Source organism: Pristiophorus japonicus, chromosome 1 (genome assembly GCF_044704955.1).
Source record: "Pristiophorus japonicus isolate sPriJap1 chromosome 1, sPriJap1.hap1, whole genome shotgun sequence".
In the NCBI taxonomy this organism is placed as follows: domain Eukaryota; kingdom Metazoa; phylum Chordata; class Chondrichthyes; family Pristiophoridae; genus Pristiophorus; species Pristiophorus japonicus.
Genome location: NC_091977.1, coordinates 462576307 through 462588794, shown reverse-complemented (window position 1 = coordinate 462588794; position 12488 = coordinate 462576307). Strand labels below are relative to the sequence as shown.

The 12488-nt window shown below is 42.8% G+C and overlaps 1 protein-coding gene across 2 annotated transcripts in view; it reads left to right on the top strand.

The window, feature by feature from the left end:
• Positions 1-12488, top strand: part of gra (granulito) — a 164446-nt gene that overhangs the window by 69874 nt on the left and 82084 nt on the right. The window lies entirely within an intron of this gene.

The following is a 12488-nucleotide window of genomic DNA, read 5'->3' as shown; positions in this document are numbered from 1 at the left end:
GCCGGTCGGTGCCCCGACAGCTTCGCAAGGCAGGAAGCTGCTAGTGGCTGGGCGGTGCGGCCGCCCTTAAAGGGGAGGGTGCACTGCTGCATCCGCCATTTTGTTTTAATTGTTGGCCCAACAATGGTGGCCGCTGGTTCGGCCGGACCACCCACAGGTAGCCAGGCACCCCATCTTGGGTGCCGGGCCACTTGCTCAGCCTAAGCCCTCCCTGGTGTCCCAGTGGGCTCTACGTTGGCTTCGCAGCATCCCTCCCCTTTAAGTGAATGGGAGGGACATTGCGACATTCAGCGACATGGTCAGTGCAGTGATAATGGACACTGCCCCGCTCCCTCGCAACCTCCCCCCCCCCCCCCCCCCACATCGCCTCAAACAGCACCCCAAAGCGCTGGGAGGCTGTGTCAGAGTTAAAGAGCCCAATTTTCCAGCTCTTCTCTCTGTCGCCTGCCGGGTGGTAAATTTCCAGTTAATTCAAAGTGCCCTCCTCAATTTCCCACTGAGGGCAATTTCAGCCCCATAGAAGTATAAAAGCAAGGAAGTTATGCCTAACCTTTATGAAACACTAGTTAGGCGCCAGCTGGAATATTGTGGCCAATTCTGGGTCACATTTTAGGAAGGATGCCAAGGCCTTTGAGAGGGTCGCAGAGGAGATTTACTAGAATGGTACCAGGAATGAAAGACTTCAGTTACATGGAGAGACTGGAGAAGCTGGGGGTTTTCACCTGAGAGCAGAGAAGGTTAGGGGGAGATTTGATAGAGGTGTTCAAAATCATGGCGTAAATAAGGAAAAACTTTTTTCCAGTTGTAAGGGTCAGTAACCAAAGTACACAGATTTAAGGTAATTAGCAAAAGAACCAGAGGCGACATGGGGAAAATAATATTTATGCAGCAAATTTTTGTGATCTGGGATGCACTGCCTGAAAGGGTGGTGGAAGCAGATTCAGTAATAAATTTCAACAGGTAATTGGATAAATACTTGAAGGGGAAAAAATTGCAGTGCTATGGAAAGAGAACAGGGGTGTGGGACTAATTGGAAATCTCTTTAAAAGAGTTGGCACAGGCACGATTGGCTGAATGGCCTTTTTGAGTGCTGCATCATTCTATTATCAGAAACCTTTAATTAAATGCTAGTTTTATAATCATTGATAGATATCCATTTTTCTATGCAGAATGTCTTTACCAGATAAAGGAAGAGACATAACCTATGAAGGACATAATAATAGTTATTTTAAAAATAAGTAGTTTAAATAATTAACTGGTGAAATATGTTTACAGTTTTTTGTAAACTTGTAGTGAAACAACAACATTTCACAAATAGAAATATGTAGGCTTTTTTGAACAGATGATTTGTAAATTTTTGGGTTCTTGTTTTACTTCATTTGCTAACATTTCTCAGATTACTAACATATCTTTTAAAGTTATATCGGCCATGATGAATTCGACATGTTCACTATGATTGATATGAAATTTGTTAGGACACCATTGACTCTCATCAGTTTTCTCAGTCCACTGATATGAAATCAGCAGTCTTTTTTCTAATTTTATCTGGGGATATTGCATCTAGACCTGGAATCAATTTAAGACAATAGTTGCTTTTGTGCCGAACCCTTTGCTGAGGTGGGCTGTGATCTACAACACAAAAGTGCTGGACCCTCCCAGAATTCAAAAGCCAGTACTTTATTAGAACAAAGTAACAATATTACAGTAGATATAGCATACTAAAATATATACATTTATAAGGCAATTTGTTTTTTTTATGTGTCACACATTGTTTCATAAATTCTTTAAAAAAGAGACCAGAATAAACAATTTTTAAAGTTATTTTTTAATTGCTACTTGATGGTAATGAAGAACATTTTATTTATATACACTACAAGTGGATTTTTAACTTAGAATTACATATAATTACATAGAATATACAACATAGAAACAGCCCATTCGGCTCAACCAGTCCATGCTGGTGTTTATGCTCCACTCGAGCCTCCTCCCATCCTTCCTCATTTAGTATTATTAGCATAATCCTCTATTCCCTTCTCTCTCATGCTTATCCAGCCTCCCTTAAATGCATCTATTCGCCTCAACCCCTGTGGTAGCAAATTCCACATTCCCACCACTCTCTGGATAAAGAAGTTTCTTCTGAAGTCCCTATTTGATTTTTTGCTGACTATCTTATATTGATGGCCTTTAGTTTTTCTCTTTCCCATAAGTGGAAACACTCTCTGTCTACTCTATCAAAACCTTCCATAATTTTAAAGATCTCTATTAGGTCACCCCTTAGCCTTCTCTTTCAAGAGTAAAGAACCCCAGCCTGTTCATCCTTTCCTGATAGGTATAATCTTGCATTTCTGGTATCATCCTTGTAAATCTTTTATGCACCCTCTCCAATGCCTCTCTATCCTATTTCTAATATGGTGACCAGAACTGTACACAGTACTCCAAGTACGATCTAACCAAGGGTCGTTACAAGTTTATCATAACTTCTCTACTTTTCAATCTATCCCTCTACAAATAAACCTTAATGCTTGGTTTGCATTTATGGCCTTATCATAGAATCTTTGAAATTTACGGCACAGAAAGAGGCCATTTGGCTCATCGTGTCTGTGCCAGCTGAAAAAGAACTATCCAGCCTAGTCCCACTTTCCAGCTCTTGGTCCGTAGCCTTGTAGGTTACAGCACTTCAAGTGCAAATCCAAGTACTTTTTAAATGCGATGAGGGTTTCTGTCTCTACCACCCTTTCAGGCAGTGAGTTCGAGACCCCCAACACCCTCTGGGTGAAAAAAGTTCTCAACTCCCCTCTAATCCTTTTACCAATTACTTTAAATCTATGTCCCTTGGTTATTGACCACTCTGTTAAGGGAAGTAGGTGCTTCCTATCCACTCTATCTAGGCCCCTCATAATTTTAAACACCTCAATTAAGTCTCCCCTCAGCCTCCTCTGTTCCAAAGAAAACAACCCCAGCTTAGCCAATCTTTCTTCATTGCTAAATTTCTCCAGTCCTGGCAACATCCTCATAAACCTCCTCTGTACTTTCCTGAGTACAATCACATCTTTCCAGTAATGTGGTGACCAGAACAGTAAGCAGTACACTAGCTGTGGCCTAACTAATGTTTTATACAGTTGAATCATAACCTCCCTGCTCTTGTATTTCATGCTTCAGCTGATAAAGGAAAGTATCCCGTATGACTTCTTAACCACTTTATCTGCCTGTCCATCAGCCACAGCCAATTTTTGTATCATCTGCAAACTTCTTAATCATGTCCCCTACATTGAAGTCTAAATCATCGATGTACACTACAAAAAGCAAGGGACAAAGACACTAGTCAACCATTACCCTTTGCTTCCTTCCACTAAGCCAATTTTGGATCCAACTTTCCACTTTACCTTGGATCCCATAGGCTTTAATTTATCTGACCAGACTGCCATGCAGGACCTTGTCAAAAGCCTTGCTAAAATCCATGTATACTACAACAAAGATGCTACCCTCATCGACCCTCCCTGTTACAGCCTCAAAAAATTAAATCAAGTTACTCAGATATGACCTTCCCTTAACAAATCCATGCTGACTGTCCTAGATTAATCTGTACTTTTCTAAATGACAATTAATACTGTTGTTCCTCAAATTTTTCCAATAATTATCACACCACCGATGTTAGGCTGACTGGCGTGCAATTACTTGGTCTCTCTCTTTCTCCCTTTCTAAACAACAGCACAACATTAGCAGTCCTCCGGCACCGCACCTGTAGCCAGACAGGATTGGAAAATGCTGGTCAGAGCCTCCGCTATTTCTTCCCTTGCTTCTCATAACAGCCTGGGATACATTTCATCCAGGCCTGGCGATTTATCCACTTTCAAAGATGCTAAACCCCTTAATATTTCATCTCTCACTTTGTTTATCTCATCTAATATTTCACACTCCTCTTCCTTAACTACAATGTTTGCATCGTCCCTCTCTTATGAAGATAGACGCAAAGTATTCATTAAGAACCTTACCTACGTTTTCCGCCTCAACATACAGATTACCTTTTTGGTCTCTAATAGGCTCAAATCTTTCTTTAGTTAACCTCTTGCTCTTTAGGTATTTATATAACATATTTGTGTTTTCCTTGATTTTACTAATTCTTTTATCAATTATTTTAACTATGCCCCTTAATTATTGACCTCTCTGCTAATGGAATTAGGTATTTTCTATCAACTCTATCTATGCCCCTCATAATTTTTTACACCTCAATTAAGTCTTCCCTCAGCCTCCTCTGTTCCAAAGAAAACAACTCTAGCCTATCCAATCTTTCCACATAGCTATTATTAACATGAATCACTACTTTTAGTGATTTGTGTATATGTACTCCCACATCACTTTGCTCCTCGAGCCCATTTAGATTCTTAGTTTCCAAGTAATATGTGACTTCCTTATTTTTCTTACCAAAATGTAATGCCTCACAGTTATCTGTGTTGAAGTTCATTTGCCAATTATACAGCCATTCTGCAAGTTTCTTAATGTCTTCTTGTAATTAGATTAAGTAAAAAATGTTTATTTCACACTTATTTCCTTGATGTTGTGTTTACTCCTGCACCAGTCTTTCAATCCTAGTTCATGTGAAGATAATTGTGATAGCTGTTGTAGATGAACATGTTAGGCTTGATCATGTTAGCTGTTCACCCATTGTGTGTAACTGCAGTAGTTTCTAGAATGTCCAATTGGATGTGGTGCTTTTGTCATTTTGAATCAGCTGTGAATACATTTTTGCCAAGGATGTCTTGAATTGTGCCAGTTGCACAGAGATATATCCTTCATATAAATGCTGCAACTGTATCCATTTCCAGTGCATTCATTCAGAATGATAAACTAATGCACATTGTAGAGCGCACCAGGGTGCAGTCTGGAGACGGCACATCAGTTGATCCTTGATGCTTTCATGCACACTAGTGTACTCATTTTAACTGAAAGTTTTCCCCAATATCTTTCAGAATCTTTCAACTGCTGGCCGCCCATTTCTCGTCTGGGGTAAGGCCTCCTGTGAGCTACCCTCTCCAGCTGCAACTTTTTCTTGCCTGCTCCTCCTCCTTCCAACCATAATGGCATTGCAAGCACCTTATCCATTGAAAACAATCAAAATTTTGCCAGAAATCCTCTGCTGACTCACCAAATTACTTTCACAAACAATACTCCTCAAAAGCACAAAATTAGCAGTCCAAATAATCTAACCAGTGATTTACCTGAGCAACAAATGACCCCTTTAAATATCATTTAGAAATGGAGCTCACATGGCTTTACAAGTCCATGATTTATGTGAATGATTGAGAATGATAAGATGTCAGAGCTCTTGAAAAGGGAAGGACTTTTGTTAGCATGTTTAAATAGGAACGCTGGATGTCCCAATTCAAAGTGGCAACAGCCAATTTCTATGCACAAAATGGGCGTGCGAGATAGAAATTCAACTTTCAGTGCCATAGCACTCAGTTTTTGGATGTAAAACCGACTTGAAAGTTGCTCCCCCCTGGCCTCCCATTAACTGGATTTATCACAGCAAGAATGAGTGACTAGATATAAACATAAGAAATAGGAGCAAGAGTAGGCCATTTGGCCCCTCGAGCCTGCTCCGCCATTTAATAAGATCACGGCTGATCTGATCATGGACTCAGCTCCACTTCCCTGCCCGCTCCCCATAACCCTTTATTCCCTTATCGCTCAAAAATCTGTCTATCTCCGCCTTAAATATATTCAATGACCCAGACTCCACAGCTCTCTGGGGCAGAGAATTCCACAGATTTACAACCCTCTGAGAAAAGAAATTCCTCCTCATCTCAGTTTTAAATGGGCGGCCCCTTATTCTGAGACTATGTCCCCTAGTTTTAGTTTCCCCTATGAGTGGAAATATCTTCTATGCATCCACCTTGTCGAGCCCCCTCAGTATTTTGTATGTTTCAATAAGATCACCTCTCATTCTTCTGAACTCCAATGAATATAAGCCCAACCTACTCAATCTAGCTTAACAAGTCAACCCCCTCATCTCCGGAATCAACCGAGTGAACGTTCTCTGAACAGCCTCCAATGCAAGTATATCCTTCCTTAAATACGAAGACCAAACCTGTATGCAGTACTCTAGGGGCCCGACTTTGGTGGACATACCGTCGAGAATTGGAAGCTTTGTGGAAACACAGCTGCATACCACCGACATATCGCCCGGTGCAACTTTGGTGACTGACATACCGCCGAGCGGTATGCGCACCGTCTGCCGACACTGAAGACCTGACATACCGCCGAAAACTCCAACATTGGTCACTCACCATCGACATACCACCCTGAAGCATACCGTTCTGGAAAACGGGCTTTTATGCTTTGTAAAGTAGGCGGTAGTGCACAGTGCATTCATTTGGACATCAGGAGAAGCAGCAGCATTTGGAGATAAGCAGGAACATTGGAGCAGAGCACTGCAGTTGTATTCACAGGAAAAACGTCAATTTTAAAGGAAAGAAGGCTATTTGGAGGGAAAGAAAGATTTCTAGAGGTTATTTTGTTTATTTAAAAATGGGAAAGAAATCGTGAAAAATTGGGAACACTAGAGAGAAGCAACATCATTTGGAGGAGAACATTGAAGTTGTAGTAAATGGCTTTAAATAGTCAGTTTAAAGCAAAGCAGCAGCCTTTGAGTCTCTCACTGCTCCTTCTCACTGTCTCTCCTCACTGCCACTCCCTGCGCATGCGCAGGTGATCCTTGACTCCCGAAATCGCGGCGAAATACAAGTTTGGAGAAAAAAAGAATTTGCGCATGCGTAGTGCCGTCGATCGAGGAAAACCTTTCTCCGGTTCAGCTCCATTCTGCGAGAATGCCTGCAACACAACGTTGGCAGACCACCGAAAAGAAGATGACCAAAGTTGAGGCATTGCGTCTCGGCGGTCTGCCGACGGTGAAAAACAACGGACCACTGTGGTACCACCGAGATCTTGGTGGACCATCGGTAAGCACCAAAGTCGGGTGCTTGGTGTGGCCTCACCAATACCCTGTATAGTTGTAGCAGGATTTGTCTGATTTTATACTCTATCCCCTTTGCAATAAAGGCCAACATTCCATTTGCTTTCCTGATTACTTGCTGTACCTGCATACAAACTTTTTATGTTTCATGGTCCGTCTGTACTGCAGCACTTTGCAATTTTTCTCCATTTAAATTATAATTTGCTTTTCTATTATTTCTGCCAAAGTGGATAACCTCACATTTTCCCACATTATACTCCATCTGCCAAATCTTTGCCCACTCACTTAGCTTGTTTATATCCCTTTGCAGATTTGTATGTCCTCCTCACAATTTGCTTTCCCACCATCTTTGTATCAATAGCAAACTTGGCTACTTTACACTTGGTCCCTTCATCCAATAATATAGATTGTAAATATTTGAGACCCCAGCACCGATCCCTGCAGCACCCCACTAGTTACTGTTTGCCAACCGTAAAATTACCCATTTATCTCGACTCCCTGTTTTCTGTTAGTTAGCCAATCCTTTATCCATGCTAATATATTACCCCCAATCCCATGAACTTTTATCTTGTGCAGTAACCTTTTATGTGGCACCTTATCGAATGCCTTCTGGAAATCCAAATACACCACATCCACTGGTTCCCCCTTATCCACCCTGCTCGTTACATCCTCAAAGAGCTCCAGCAAATTTGTCAAACATGATTTCCCTTTCATAAAACCATGCTGACTCTGCTTGATTGAATTATGGTCTTCCAAATGTCCCGCTACTGCTTCCTTAATAATGGACTCCAGCGTTTTCCCAATGACAGATGTTAGGCTAACTGGTCTATAGTTTCCTGCTTATTGTCTGCCTCCTTTTTTTAATATTTGTAGTTTTTCAATCTTCTGGGACCACCCCAGAATCCTGGGAATTTTGGTAGATTACACCCAATGTATCCACTATCTCTGCAGCCACTTCTTTTAAGACCCTAGGACGTAAGCCATCAGGTCCAGGGGACTTGTCCATCTTTAGTCCCATTATTTTACCAAGTACTACTTCATTAGTGATTGTGATTGTATTAAGTTCCTCCCTCCCTATAGCCCCTTGATTATCCACTATTGGGATATTTTTAATGCCTTTGGCCGTGAAGACTGAAACAAAATATTTGTTCAACGTCTCTGCCATTTCCCTGTTTTCCATTATTAATTCCCTAGTCTCATCCTCTATAGGACCAACATTTACTTTAGCCACTCTGTTACTTTTTTATGGGCTCAATTTTCCACATGGGTGATTTATGGCGCAGTTGAAGAGGTACGTCCGATTTTTTTTTTAGTGACCCAAATGCGGCAAAAAAAATCCAAGTTTCGCCTGAATTAACTTTGAATTTGGAGCGGCACAAATTGGCCTTGAGCTTTGTGGGTGGAGCTTAAAGCCTGCACCAAAAACTGATGTTGCTAGGATAAAAAAGGACTCTCAGAAGGGCTGAAGTTGGAAACTGAAACTGATGACGGGCTGGGGCTGAGGCTGGGCTGGAAACTGAAGCTGCTGCCATCCTGGGCTGAAAGAATCCCGCAGCGGCCCGCACCTATACCAGGCTGAAAGGACCCCGCACTGGTGTAAGTGGTTTCCCTTGGGTGTTTCCGATGCACCCCATGTTACAATAATTCTAGACCTGGGAGTGATTACTGTACTGAACAGATGAATGAATCATGGACAAATACCTCGGTCTCAACTGGCAATGCTTTTATTAAAGTTACCTTAACACAGCAAAACAAGTAAACACAGTGATGATGTAGTACAATACAATACCCTGGCCTGCCTAAACTGCCCCTATCGCGAAGTACCCAACGTCTAAACCCTCTGCTCAGATCCACAGTGTACCCCTGAATCTGTACCGACCGTCTGGGCATACCCCTATGGTCCTTGCAGCAAAACCTCCCCACTAAAACCCTTCTAAGGCTTGGTTGGGAGAACGCATGATACCTTCTCACACAGTGGCTGTGATCTTAAAGGTGCGTGGACAGGGATGATGCTCACCGATTCGTTGACTCACTCGCTGCTTCTCCTAGTGAAAACGTGTCTCTTCTGGTTTCTTGTCGCTGTCCCACATGGAGTGCTCAGTTCTTGTAGAGGCGAAGCAAGCGAGAGCAAGAGAGGAAGAGATGTCGCCACATGGCCCCTTTTATATCTCCAGTCTGTTTGCCTTTTCTGGCCCAATAACGTTTTTCCTTGTTTTGAGTATCCTGTTTTTTTGCCTCTTCTGGCCCAATAAAGTTTTCCTTGTTTCGAGGCTTCTGTCTGAGTGGCCCATGTGTATTCCAGTGATGGGGCTTCGCTTCCAACCGGTCTGGGCTTAATGGCTTTCTTTTGTTCTCTTTGCCCATTATATGTGATGAGTTGCCTTATCCTGGCCATTGTAACTTTCCAGACCACCCCCGTCCATCAGACGTGGATTTCAAGTACAGCATGGAAAAGTACCTGGGCCCCTCTCACAAACAGGCTTCCAGCTTTTCTGCAGTGAGAAATATTAAAACGCAATGTCCAGATAATGTCCAACAATCCTTGAGGAGCCGATGCTTACATCGGCCTGCACCTATCCCGGGCCGAAAGGACCCCGCACCGGCCCGCCCGTGTATTATCTGACTTATCATGAGCAACCGACAGGATTTGGAACACACAAACTTCTTTTTCTTTCCCCTGCACCCCTCCTTATTTTCTCTCCTCTTCTGGAGGCTCTGGCTCACTTAGTATGAATGCATGGACACCATCCATTCTCCAGTGCCTTGACCAGGTGAGACAGTTAATCTCAGCCAAAGAGGTAATGCAGGCCGGTGCGGAGTCCTTTTGGCCTGGGATGGCAGCGGGCTGGTGCGGAGTCATTTCGGCCCGGGATAAGTGCGAGCCGATGCGGCATCCTTTTGGCCCGGGATGGCAGCGGGCCGGCCTGCACCTATCCGGGGCCGAAAGGATCCCGCACTGGCACGCTGCAATCCCAGGCCGCTGAACAATGGCGTCTTCTCTCCACTGATTTTCTCTTCTCTGCGCTGATTTCCTTAAGTGTAGGGAAGGTTTTTCACAAGGGCGCAGTGCGGCGTTTTAGAAAAAAATCGTACTTGGCCAAACTCGCTTAAATGGACAGAAGTGTCGCACATGACAGATTCCGCCCTCAGTGATGTAAAAAAATCGGGAGCTAAAAAAATCGGACGTACCTACTTTAAAACTGCACAGAAACTTTGGCCAAACTTGCAGATTATTGTCTGCTCCAAAATAAAAGCTGCGTACGCCAAAAGAACAGCGCAGAATGGTGGCCAAAATTCAGTCCTATGAACCTGTAGAAACTCTTACTATCTGTTTTTATATTTCGTGCTAGTTTACTTTCATAATCTATCTTCCTTTATATAAGAACATAACATAAGAATTAGGAACAGGAGTAGGCCATCTAGCCCCTCGAGCCTGCTCCGCCATTCAACAAGATCATGGCTGATCTGGCTGTGGACTCAGCTCCACTTACCCGCCCGCTCCCTGTAACCCTTAATTCCCTTATTGGTTAAAAATCTATCTATCTATAACTTGAATACATTCAATGAGCTAGCCTCAACTGCTTCCTTGGGCAGAGAATTCCACAGATTCACAACCCTCTGGGAGAAGAAATTCCTTCTCAACTCGGTTTTAAATTGTCTCCCCCGTATTTTGAGGCTGTGCTCCCTAGTTCTAGTCTCCCCGACCAGTGGAAACAACCTCTCTGCCTTTATCTTGTCTATCCCTTTCATTATTTTAAATGTTTCTATAAGATCCCCCCTCATCCTTCTGAACTCCAATGAGTAAAGACCCAGTCTACTCAATCTATCATCATAAGGTAACCCCCTCATCTCCGGAATCAGTCCAGTGAATCGTCTCTGTACCCCCTCCAAAGCCAGTATATCCTTCCTTAAGTAAGGTGACCAAAACTGCATGCAATACTCCAGGTGCGGCCTTACCAATACTCTATACAGTTGCAGCAGGACCTCCCTGCTTTTGTACTCCATCCCTCTCGCAATGAAGGCCAGCATTCCATTCGCCTTCCTGATTACCTGCTGCACCTGCAAACTAACTTTTTGGGATTCATGCACAAGGACCCCCAGGTCCCTTTGCACCTCAGCATGTTGTAATTTCTCCCCATTCAAATAATATTTCCTTTTACTGTTTTTTTTTTCCCAAGGTGGATGACCTTACACTTTCCGACATTGTATTCCATCTGCCAAACCTTAGCCCATTCGCTTAACCTATCCAAATCTCTTTGCAGCCTCTCTGTGTCCTCTGCACAACCCGCATTCCCACTAATCTTTGTGTCATCTGCAAATTTTGTTACACTACACTCTGTCTCCTCTTCCAGGTCATCTATGTATATTGTAAACAGTTGTGGTCCCAGCACTGATCCCTGTGGCACACCACTAACCACCGATTTCCAACCCGAAAAGGACCCATTTATCCCGACTCTCTGCTTGCTGTTCGCCAGCCAATTCTCTATCCATGCTAATACATTTCCTCTGACTCCGTGTACCTCTATCTTCTGCAGTAACCTTTTGTGTGGCACCTTATCGAATGCCTTTTGGAAATCTAAATACACCACATCCATCAGTACACCTCTATCCACCATGTTCGTTAGATCCTCAAAGAATTCCAGTAAATTAGTTAAACATGATTTCCCCTTCATGAATCCATATTGCGTCTGCTTGATTGCACTATTCCTATCTAGATGTCCCGCTATTTCTTCCTTAATGATAGTTTCAAGCATTTTCCCCACTACAGATGTTAAACTAACCGGCCTATAGTTACCTGCCTTTTGTCTGCCCCCTTTTTTAAACAGAGGCGTTACATTAGCTGCTTTCCAATCCGCTGGTACCTCCCCAGAGTCCAGAGAATTTTGGTAGATTATAACTAATGCATCTGCTATAACTTCCGCCATCTCTTAATACCCTGGGATGCATTTCATCAGGACCAGGGGACTTGTCTACCTTGAGTCCCATTATCCTGTCCAGCAGTACCCCCCTAGTGATAGTGATTGTCTCAAGGTCCTCCCTTCCCACATTCCTGTGACCAGCAATTTTTGGCATGGTTTTTGTGTCTTCCACTGTGAAGACCGAAGCAAAATAATTGTTTAAAGTCTCAGCCATTTCCACATTTCCCATTATTAAATCCCCCTTCTCATCTTCTAAGGGACCAACATTTACTTTAGTCACTCTTTTCCATTTTATATATCTGTAAAAGCTTTTACTATCTGTTTTTATGTTTTGCGCAAGTTTACCTTCGTAATCTATCTTTCCTTTCTTTATTGCTTTTTTATTCATTCTTTGCTGGTGTTTAAAATTTTCCCAATCTTCTAGTTTCCCACTAACCTTGGCCACCTTATACGCATTGGTCTTTGATTGATACTCTCCTTTATTTCCTTGGTTATCCACGGCTGGTTATCCCTTCTCTTACTACCCTTCTTTTTCACTGGAATATATTTTTGTTGCGCACTATGAAAGAGCTCCTTAAAAGTCCTCCACTGTTCCT